Source organism: Vicugna pacos, chromosome 13, assembly GCF_048564905.1.
Source record: "Vicugna pacos chromosome 13, VicPac4, whole genome shotgun sequence".
Classification (NCBI taxonomy): domain Eukaryota; kingdom Metazoa; phylum Chordata; class Mammalia; order Artiodactyla; family Camelidae; genus Vicugna; species Vicugna pacos.
The window spans coordinates 22,368,652-22,380,603 of record NC_132999.1 but is presented as its reverse complement, the minus strand read 5'-3'; the positions used below and the strand labels follow the sequence as shown (position 1 = coordinate 22,380,603).

At 42.0% G+C, this 11,952-nt stretch overlaps 1 long non-coding RNA gene across 1 annotated transcript; it reads left to right on the top strand.

Annotated features, from left to right (window-relative positions):
* The first annotated feature begins 1,211 nt into the window (after positions 1-1,211).
* LOC140700896 (uncharacterized) lies at positions 1,212-7,720 on the top strand. Its single transcript, XR_012079637.1, has 3 exons — positions 1,212-1,302; positions 4,717-4,900; positions 7,518-7,720. It is a non-coding gene; the product is annotated as an uncharacterized lncRNA (long non-coding RNA).
* Positions 7,721-11,952: the final 4,232 nt, after the last annotated feature.

Sequence of the window (11,952 nt, the reverse complement as noted above, 5' to 3'; positions counted from 1 at the left end):
TTCTAATTAGGGATGCCATTGGTTCTTTTAATCTTTTCAGAAGATTTGGATGGTGACGGTAGTATAATTTCTCAGTTTTTCAGAATGTCTTATAGAGGTTTTATTTTTCACAATGTTTCCCATAAGTGTGTGTCTCTGTCAACTTATATAAATATAAAAGTGTATACCTCAGGTTGGAAACAAAAAGTAATCAAGTAACTTTTTAACAACTGTAAGAGCTGTAGCTTTTTGGCAAGGAAATACTTCAACATCCACACATTCTGAAAATAGATGTATAATAACTAAAACATACTTAGACCCCATGGAGGGAAGAAGCTGGATAAAATCCTGCTTTCTGCGTGGTCTTCAACTTCTACGACAGTGATCTTTCTAGGAAGTAAGTGTAGCATCTAAAAGTTTCTTAACTTGTCCACTTTTTGATAGAAGTTCCAGAGAAGGTGAGAAATTCTTTGTTTCCAAAGCATCTTGAAGTTGGTTATTAACTCCAAAACATACCTGCTATCTGTGTGTGTGTATACATATATGTGTGTGTGTGTGTGTGTGTCTATATGCCTACACTCTATTCTTTGGCTAGTTTACAAGCTCTCGTAAATGCATTAATTTCTGCCACCTAGGCTGATGTGGCCTCAGGTAGAGGACTATATTCTACAGGGTAATTTAAATCAGTGGTCGCACATCCTGCTTGACAACCACTGGTTTCTGTCTTCACTATGACCCATCATGAAGTATTATTATGACAAGTTTCCCAGTGGAAGTCTGTTATCAGTTTAAATAAACTAAAGAGCAGGAGGGACTATTTTTCAGTCAAGGGTCCAAGAGTTAGAGTTAAAGGCTAGGAGACAGAGAATCTGGGTTATTTGAAATACCTACCACCGGTGTGGTATGTTTAGTCCATGGAGGAGTTTGATCAAAAGTAGCAGAGGTTAATGTAGAAAGAGTAGCATGCATATCTACCAGGAGTTAGTGAGGTGGACCATTGATATTTATAATTAATTCACTTTGCTTGTTTAAGACTAAGGCAAAATACTGGGCACTTTTTTATTCCTTGGAGCACCCTCCTTGATCTGAACTGAGGAATTTTGTCTTTGTCTTTTTCCTTCTCCAAGATAGGACAATCCTCCCCGCCCCCCCCCCCAATGTTCCTTCTGTTTACAGTTTCTGCAGGTATCCTTGACAATAGATGGTCTGTTAGGAAGTGGGCCAGCCAACTCTTTGATCTTCAGGGCCACACATTTATTTGGGGTCCTGTCTCATTTTTTTCTGAAGCCCCTCCCAAATCTTCTGCCAGCTGTTGGAGTTCAGGTAAAAGGGCCATCCCCCATCCTAATTTCTGTTTTCCTTTTAGGTCTCCAGTGAAAGGGCTCCTGTTATGTCAGTGCCTTTTTTAATTCCCAAATCTTGTCAGAATTTATTTTCTGGTCTATTGTAAAATCTCCTAGAGTTTCATCTTTTCTGTTTGCATGACTAAATTATGAGCCAATCAATTTTTACTGAAAATGTTTCAGGTATGGCTTTTAGGAGACTTTGTCCTATTTTCCAGGCTTTTCTTTGACCCCTAGACTGATTTTTGGAAAGAAGGACACTGTAGGTCACTTTCTGGCTCAGTCCAATCCCTTTTGCCACCCACGATTAGCACCTAAGGTGCCAACAATGATATATAAAAGTTGATTATAAGTCAGGTAACCCTGGGACATATGCACTCAAAACTTCCAAATTCTTCTATGAACAGTTGCTAGTCATGCCTAGGTTTAGGGAAACCCTTAATTATAGGTCTTAATTCAGCTTGGGTTCCTGGTTTCAGTTCTACTGTAGCTTGCCTATCTGGCTCATGGGCAAGATGGATGTCAGAGTCCTACTGTCATACGTCGTCTTGCCATTGTCTGTTTATATATTCAGTTGCTCAGTCTTTTAAATTTTCTAGTTCGTTTTCCACTAATTGCCCCTGCTCTTTGTGTTTAAAGTTTGGCACAGTCTTAACATCTAACACTAGGAGATTCTTGGTGGCTATTTAATTTGTACCATCTAATCCCCTAATGTTAGCCATTTAGAATTCTTGGGCATCAGCTAGAGATGATGATGTAGCTTCTATGGACTATTAACCAGGCTGGCTACAGATTAAATCAGTTCTAGTCCAAGTCGTGTTGGGTCTTCAGCAACACAAGCCAGTGGAAAAGCAAGAAAGAGAGAAATAAGTAGTTTGGGGACAAGGGATAACAAATGATAATGACAGCTAGTATTTTTAAGTCACTGTGTCTTCACAGTCCCTTAAAAGATGCATCTTTATCTCCATGTTACAGATGAGGAAACTGAAATATAAAGGGTAAGTAATTGACCCTACTTAAACCGCTAGTAGGTGGCAAGGCAGAACTCAAGCCCAGGCTGGCCATGGCTTTAGCTAGTGAAACTATGCCTGAAGGCAGCCAGAGCTGGACCCTGCAGTGGTTAAGACAACTGGATTTGGAGTATCTAGATCTGAGTTCAAATCCCAGTTCTAACACATATGGGTAGTATGAACTTTAACAAGTTCATTAACCCACTGAGCTTTGAGCTCCCCATGTGAAAAATGGGGAGAATACACCCAAAGCCAGGGTGAAATCTATCAAGACTTCTAGGCAGTCCTCTGTGAGACACCAAAACATCACTGAAAATGAAATGAAGTAAGAGAAAAAAATATATACTTTTCAGAACTTCTTTCACAAAGAGTAAAATATGTGGCAAGAAGGAATATTTTAATCAATTGCTGGGTATGGGTGAGGCAACATTAAGGAATAATACATTATAGCTAAACCACCTTCTAAGGATAGATGTGTCTGGTTAACAGGACTTTTGTTTAGTAGAGTTCTTCATGAAACCCTGGATCGGAGCTTAACTGTTTTGTAAAATAGAAGAATGGGTGGCATGGTTAACAGGAATCCCCTTCATCTACTTCTCCCATCTTTCTGTGAGCCTTTCGATAAGTACTAGAAATTTAAAGATGATCAACTTGAAAGGGCACAAATTATTCAGTTACCATGATGCCCATGTGCATTGTTCTAGCCCAGCTAAGGCTTAACTCATAGAAGCGTTGTAAAGATGAAGTGGTATTCAGTGGAACCACGCCATTGCCAATATTTAACTGTTTAGACCTACAAAAATGATAATTTGGTGTGGTTCAATCTAATATAAAGTATTGCAAATACTTTCACCCAGGACTTGGCCCAAGGTAATTCCTTGGTAAATGGTAACTAGTCTTATTATCAGTTGCCAAGAAGGGGCCAGCTAACTCAGGCATGCCTCTGGCCGGTAGCATTTAAGGTCCAATCTAATGAATGGGAGATTCTCAAATCCTGGTGAGTAGTGGCTTCACCATTTGGAACTTTGGTTCATACAAAGCAGAATGTCTGTTCATGAGGTGTCTGACTCAGGACACAGCTCCCAGAAGTCCGTCCTAGTGAAAGTGAGAAAGGTTGTCAGTTTTCAACCAGCAGATTGGGTTTCAGGGCTGTGTCTACTTTTCATCAGGAAGTAGAAAAGGGAAACGGAGGCAGAAGACCAGGTCTTGCACAAGGCCAACTTGAAGGGGAAAAAAAAGAGATGGAAAAGGAATGCTTTGACTTCCCCTTCTGTTCTCATTCCTAAAATATTTTCCACAATAAAATAATTCAGGTATAAGTATCAAGGAAAGGAGCTCTGAAATCAGAGACTATTACCTCTGCCTTAGAGACACACAATGCACTTTTATCCAATAACCTTCATTTGACAAACATTTGTTCAGGGCTAATAGATGCACATTAAAGGCCCTAAAAATTCTTACAATAAAGAGCATGTTTGATTTTATTGAACGCCACACTTCTCAAATATTTGATAACATAACTTGTTCTTCATAAAATGCTCAATATTCTATGAAATCCAACTTTTCAAAAGATGCTTTAGGAAATACTTCCCTGGATTATAAATTTCTTTTATAGATATTCTGTGCAAAACTTTCTATCCTCTGTATTTAGCACAATGGCTGGAAGAGAGTTGAGCCATTTAAATGGAATCAACTAGATCATCTCTCATGTCTCTTTCAGCTGTCAACTTCTACAGCTCTGTGATGCCTAGAGGTGCCTAAGATTATACTAGAAATGGCCATCACCAGCCACTGAGGAGATAACCATTAATAAGGAGACTCTGATTTCTCTTTAGTTTAAACAAAATTTTTTCTTTTACCAAAGGATTTAAATGGGGTTTTGAGTAAAAAGAAGGAAAATCATGGAAAGCTTCCTGGAGGAGGTAAGTTTTGAGGACATCAGAGTAGGAATGGGCAGAGAGGAAGGGCTAGAGTGATGAGCCTGGATACAAGAAAGGGAAGACAGATGTATTAAGATCACTATGCTTGTTTGTATTTTTTTAATGACCTTAAATTTTTTGAGAGTCTTCCTATCAAGTGGTGGGACCCATGTCCCCTCTCTCTGACTGTTTCTACCAATAGAGTGTGTCAGAAGTGACATTATGTGACCTCAGAGTCTAGATCATAGATGGTCATGCAGCTTTGCCTGATTATCTTGGAATGCTTGCTCACCCAGTGCTTCTCCTTGGGACATGCTCCCCCAGGACACATTATCAGAGCAAGTGAAATTTACCCCCAAAGAAGTGGCTCATCTGGAGAGACAAAGCATTTTGCATCAACTACAGTGGCTTAAAATATTCTGTCAGGGGTACCTTCTGCTGCAGAGTATCTCCATTTATCCACAGATGGGGTGAAGTCCGGGATGAGAGGATCCTCCCCAACTGAAGACAAGAGAAAATTCTGAAACCTCCTAAAGACTTGGAAGCGTGGGCTTTGCTAACACCTGCCAGATATTTTTTTAGTGAACTTGTAGTTCGTGCTGTCACACTGGCCATTTTACTGAACCCTCCCCGCCACCCTAGGAGGCAGGTAATGTTAACCCCTGATATGCATAAAGAAAACAGAACTCAGACAGTTAGATTACTTGCCCAAGTCATATGCTTCTAAGGATCAGAGCACCATATAGAGCCTGGTCTTCAGTCTCCAAATCCAGAAACCCATATCTGATTCACATTAAAAGTATGAAAGCCCTGGACAGGGAGCTATTCACCCCAACTAACGAAAAAAACCTTAAATTTGTATGCATGGAATCCAGACACAAGTATCCCGAAGTGCTTGTTGTTTGGATGTAAATAAGGCAAAAGCGAGTTAGGTCCTGAGCAGGCAGAGACACTCACCACGACCTGCGGGACTTGTTTTCTCCATTGTCTGAGTGCCCTTGGACCTCAGACAAACCTCATATTTCCTGGAAACATGTATTCCTCTGAGAGCCAGGGAAGGCATGTGGTCCAGTAAATGCAATTAGCAATCTCCCCACGTGTTTCCTCCTCTGTTGTCTCCTAGTGTACAGCCATCAGAGAGCTCAGATTTTCAAAACACCCTTCCAAAGTCCAGAGTCGCCAGCAGATTTTAAGTGGGTCTGAGATGTCTATCTAGGGAGCCACTGGGAGAGATGAAAATTTTTCTTGAGCATCTCTAGGAACAAGACTCTAGGCACAAAGGGAAACAGGAGTGATTGAGAGAGAGAGCGAGCTTGTATAAGATATAAGGGAGATTCCAGCTAGTTCTTTAACCTCATCTACAAAGGACAATAATATGATGATATAGAAATTTATATCTCCAGTCCAGCTGCTCTTCTAACCCCAGGGCTTTATATCCAAATGCCTATTCAAAATTGGTTTCACAGAGGCTCCAGAATCAACATGACCAAAACTGAACTTAGAGCTATCTCCCCTAGTTCTACACCTTCTCTGTTATTTCTATCATTGTAAAAAGTTCCTAGAAATTCCATCTTAACAATTCTATCAAATTTAAGATCTTAACCTTTAATATGGAAAACCCATCAAAACACCTTCTCAGCTCTGTAAACTCTAAACCAAAGACAGCATTATGCCCTTTTAGCCACCAATGGTGGAGAGGTGAGGATAAGTTCGTATTTTTAGTGCTTCTTGCACTTGACTGCCTGACCTCCCAGAAGACAGGCACACCTGGTCTCTGTGTCTGGGACTCTGCAACACTCACTGCAAGGGTCAGGTAATACGCCAAGAAACAGCCTATTTTGAGGGGCAACTCCATGTGAGAATAACGGCAGTAGAGAACAGGACGACCAACGCCGGCCACCGCTCAGAATTTCTTATGTTTTCTCTGCAGGGTGACAGTAATCAGGACTGACCTCTTGAACTTATTTCCAGTTCCTGGGAACCCTTGACTCAATCACAGTAGTGACTCTAAGTTGAGAAGAAAGGTCTCATTGCAGTAAATGGAACTGGGACTCAGAAATGTTGTACCTCCAAAATGAGTGGAGCCGATCATGTTGTATCAGCAGGTGGTAACTTGAGTAGCGCTCTCACTAGACTGTGAGCCCCCTGAGGCCAGCAACAACGTCTACACTACGTCCATCGTCTTCACAGAGCAAACTTAGACTATGTGCCTTGTATCACTTTAGACTAACCTACATTTCCCATGGACAGCCATGAATTTTCCATTTCTCTCACCTCCATTATAAAATCAAGAGACACTTATTGAATTGAGACTCTTGGGTTTCCACCCATGGTTTTCAGTAATTAGATTGCAATTTGTACCTTTTAGGAAAGAGCTAGTTGGAGTGGTTGTGGTAGAGAGCTCACCAAGGTTGTGGTGAATGAGCATAAGCCTTGCTTGCTTTTTGGCAACCATTTTGTAAAAATGTACATCTTAAAAAGTAACATGGCATTGTGGTCCATGTGGGTTGAGAGAATGGACTTATTCTTTGGATGGATATGCCAGCATTAGTATGAGAGTTTTTTTTTTTTAATCACTTGATGAAACTTATTTCAGATTGTGCCAACCACCTACCATCCTGTCATGCCTGGCCACATCCACTCCCACTGGTTCCCTTGGCAACCAAGTTTACCACTGAGATGCTTAATGCCATCTTGACTTGAACTGCATGGAAACCATTCCTTTCCTATTGGTGCTGCAACTCAGTAATATGCAGCATATGGATTGTGGGGAGGGGGGTCAAAGCCACAACAAGAGGGCTGGTGGCTACAGAGGCAGCATTTAGGGTTGAGCTGGGATGGAGGTGTCTCTTACATGGTACTGGAATCAATTTGGTCTTGCTCTGTCATGTTTGCAGGGCTTGGGCACCTGTTTTCTATTTGACTTTTCACAGCTATCCCACAGGCTCACATGCCACACAGGAGAAGTACAGGGCTCTTGTTCAGCCTTCATAGCCCAGTTCAGATGTGTCCTTCAGGAAACCTTTGGGCACTCAAGCTGGGCCGGCTGCCCATGCGGTGGTCCTCTTGCATCTGGTGCTTGTCATGTTACATCAAAATTCTTAGCTCCGTTTGCCTAACGGACTGTCAGCTCATCAAGGTCAGGAGCTATACTGGTCTGTGGGTTGAGTGTTTTTTCTTTAAGTAAAATCCAAATGAATGGGAAATAGACATTGGAGGAAAATCATAAAAGGCATGACCATCTGAGATATTTACTCTCTCCACAGGTAGTACAGTCGCACTCTGGAAAAGCTTCCCAGGGCTGGAAAGTGTTAGGAGCCAACGCAGAATCCTCCTAGCAGTGACTTTTTGTCTATATCTTCTGTCCAGACTGCTGGGATCTTCAAGGTGCTGCACCTGTCTCTACTTCATATGAAGTAGAGTGTTGACGGCTTCTACGACTCACGACTTCCTTCCTTAACCACTTTCTATTTTCTATAGCTCACATCTCCCACTGTTCCAATATAAAGAGTTCTAGAAATGGCTCATCTTTTCATCTTTGCATCCTGTCTCCCTTTATCTTTCTACTTACAATGTGCTTTCACAGTCTAGAACACAGGCTAGATGGAAGATGGATTGCTCTGCTTCTCCTGACTGGGTGCTGTGCTTCTGGCAGCCCTGGGTAACGATCCCTGCTCCCTAGTCCCGAACCACTTTGCTACCTTGTGGAAAGCACCCATATCAATCTCACGGTTGAGGCAAGGCCCAGACACACCCTTGAACTCTTGAAGCTGCATTCTGATAATCCAGCACTAAAATGTTTGAGGGCAGGAAAAATCAATGGAGAGTAAAATTAAAATAAAAGAAAATATCTTTTAAAAAAGCCATAAAAATGATTACGGACACATCAAGAACTAAAAATCCATCCAGTGATTTTCTAAAATTACAAATCCCTCCCAGGAAACAGACAGCATATTCTTGACCATGATAGTCGCCAAATTTTTATGTTGACCAACTTAAATAACTTGGAGTCCCTCCCACCTTCCAGGAGGCATAAAGCATTTCCATCTCTGAATAAAAGAACAAAAGGTGAAGTGACAGCCTGAGTGAACAATTATCTTTAGAAGCTAAGTACACACAGCAATCCCCAGAAGTACTGTTAAAAAGAAATCAGGGCTTCACTAGAGCTGTATCTAACCTGTTCTGCAGATTGGTCAAAGAAGGTAGTGGAAGACTGAAAAGACAGAGGAAAAGGGGGATGTTGGAGGAAGGCCTGCTGGGGAAATCACCTGCCTCTGGAATTACCATAGATTCTCCTTCCAAAACAAGAGAACTTGAACAACTCAGTTCAATTCCATTCATAAACACCAAGGGAATATTCGTCTTTTTCAGGCACTCTGTTCAAGAAGGCAAACAAAGTATAGCTCCTGACCTTGATGAGCTGACAGTCCGTTAGGCAAACGGAGCTAAGAATTTTGATGTAACATGACAAGCACCAGATGCAAGAGGACCACCGCATGGGCAGCCGGCCCAGCTTGAGTGCCCAAAGGTTTCCTGAAGGACACATCTGAACTGGGCCATGAAGGCTGAACAAGAGTCACTGAGATGGGCCTGAGGCTACCCAAAAGATTTTCACGAGTCCTTCATCATTTTATAATAACCCAGCCCAGTGCACAGTCTGGGGCACGGAGATGTGGACATTCCCATAATGAGTTTACAATCTGGTCGTAGAGAAAAGACTTCTACATTCACACAGAACAGCTGCAGGCACCTGTCCAAGATGGCAGCCGCAGGCTAGACACTGTGGTTCCAACTGTGTGAGTTCTAGTTAGTGTGGGTAAGAGAGAAGCAGGAGCTGAAAGAGTCAACGAAAATTATCATTTTTATCAGGAGCGTCTGAGCATCACAGAGTTAGAAACAGACTCCTCGAAAGCTAGTAAATCTAACCGTTTTTGAGAAAACAGGGGCAGCAGTTCAAGTTCACAAGAGGAAGCAAAAGAGCAAAATTCAGAGTTCCTTGAAAGTACATTCAGATGAGTATTTCCACCGCTTAAAGTAGAGTTAGTTCTCAGTAAATATGTGTTGCGTTAATCAGCATCCTTCTCTGTAGGACAATTTTAGGGCAGTCCTAAGGCACTGATTTCCAGAGAGGCAACTAAAGATGAAGATACCACGAGACAGCAAGGCCAGAAAAAATAAATAAATAAGAGGACTTTGTGCCTTGAATGAACTGCATATAGACTCAAATTTCAGAGGCCAAACAGTCCATATCCAGTGGTGTGACATAGTTAAGAAACATATTCTTGGACGCTGTGAACTTCATCTCAGCAAATCTTTTTCAAGTACCTACTGTGTGCCAAGGGTTGGATTCATCCCTGAAACACAAAGATTATTAAACCAATCCCTGGCCTCAGGACTCTACTTCCTAGGAAAAGAGAGAATACAGCCACCTGTGGTATTTCGCCTGTTTCAGGAAGCAAACGTGAAATGTTAAGTGACCATCGGAGACAGGCAGTTTGATTCTAACTTTTAGGTGGACCTGAGAAGAAGACTTTGTGGAAACGAGAATATTGAATTTTGGCCTGGATTTATGGCTAAGTCTTCAGCAGGAGATGGGGACATCCTAGGCGAAGGGAAGAAAATAAGAGATCAAATAGAAGCAAGACCCGTATCGTTCACATTTCGGAATTGGTGAGGAGTCTGGTGCCTCAAACCCAAGAGGACTGCTCTCGGAAGGAGAGGTAGCCGACAGCTTGGTGCAGTGGAAGGGGTGTTTACCCAGAGCTAGAAACAATCCAGGAGGTCAGAAGATGACGCTAAATCAAGGAGAGCTGAGTTCACTTTGCAGAACCTGTGGGGGCCCCACCTGTATCTCTTCATCATGCACCACTTCTGTCCACATCAACCCAACTGGCAACTGCAGTCACCCGTGACTCTGTAGCTGCTGTAACCCACTCTGTGTGCATGCTCCAGAGTGCTGGAGAATTGATATCTTCTCTCCCCCTTCCCCCTAGCAATGATTAATGGTGGAAAAGACCCCTCTTCACTTACCTCAGGTATGGAAACCCCCGAGGCATGTGCTGCCCAAGAGAGTTAGGCTCCAGCAATCCACATATTTAACCTCTTTGATATAATTCTCTATCAGCTTCCTTCTCTACCCTGTTTTACTTCTCCACCCTCTTACTGAGGTTTTTCTAGGATCACCCTCAAAATACACTGTTTACATCTGACTCAGTCTCACATTCTGCTTCTGAGGGGAAGCCAAACTGAGACTCTATGAGGAAATTAGCATTAATAACAAAGTCGTTATCAAGAAAATGCAACCATGGGTCAGACTTGATGATCAGGATAATGCTATAAAAGAAGACAGAGAAGATGAGCCAGCAGGTAGGAAAGTGAGAGAAGGGGAAAGACACAGGTTAAAAAGGCAGAAGATCAGGGCACAGTAGGGAAGGAAGTTCATAACTAAGTCTAGAAAAATGAGTTTGATGGGCCAGTTTTGCCTGATTCAAGGGCAAACCCAATGGATTGATGGATACTTAATCATTTCAATTGTTGGGCCACTTTGAGTAATGGATGAAAATTTTGGACACTCTATCCAGGAAAAAAAAATACATATGAACAATTCTTGGAACTTCAAGGGATTCTCAAACCCCAGATTTAGAACACCTGATTAAAGGCTGTGTGTGAGGCTGGACTCGGAGGGCCTTAATTGCCTGCAGAGTGCTTCAGTATTTAGTAGGCAATGGGGAGCCAGCAAAGGTCTTTACCATCAGAATTCCCAACTGGGTAGAGTTTTCCATTCTAAATGGAGCCCAAGAAATCTGGATGTTTTTAACAGATTGAAAGATTGGGGGGAAAAATGCATAGATCATGGAGTTCCTTGTTGGCCCAAAACTTTCTTAACCAGATGCACTGCAGGGCTTCAAAGGCTGCTGACTGCAGAGTCCAGATGCACCTCAGTGGATGTGTGGGGAGTCCCTCCCATAGCCAAATGTTTTGGCCTCAAAAATCCCTGGAGCAGGACAGATGCTGAATGGAGTTGGAAACAAACACAGGGTAAACACAACTGTCTATATGACCACGTATAAGTCTGGGGTGAAATGGTCCCTTTTGCTGAGTAGACAGGGCAAGGGTGGGGTGTGGAAAGAGAGAGACTAGAGACAGAGACAGAGATGCTAAGAACAAAATAATCCATTTGGGGGCATAAACAAAGCTGGGAGGGACGAGCAGAGAAAATATGGAGAAGGACCTATTGGAAATAGAATTGCAGGCAATAGGGGATGGTTTCCAAACAAATGGGAAAAAAAAATCTCTGGAGGTTTTAACCAGTGTTTGTTATTGTTGTTGTGGGTTTTTAATGAGTTATGATTCTATGTCCCATACTCAAGTCTATATGCTTCAAAATAAGGAGTCCAAACATAGAAGAAATGGAATGTCTCCAGCATTTTTGACAAATCTCCTAGTAAAGATAGCTGAACAGAAATGCCAAATTAGGTACAGGTACTTCTTCAGGCACCAAATCAGTATTTTAAAAGCAGTGACTACTACCTGGAACACTAAATAGGATTACCAAATGAAGCGAAGATCTAAGTTAAAATCACTGGCTGTCATCAGTGAGATGAAGATTAGAGCTGACTTTATGCCTATGATTTTTCAAAAACACAGGAAGGTGTAATACTCATCTCAAGGCACGGACTAATATAATTCAGAATATAGTAG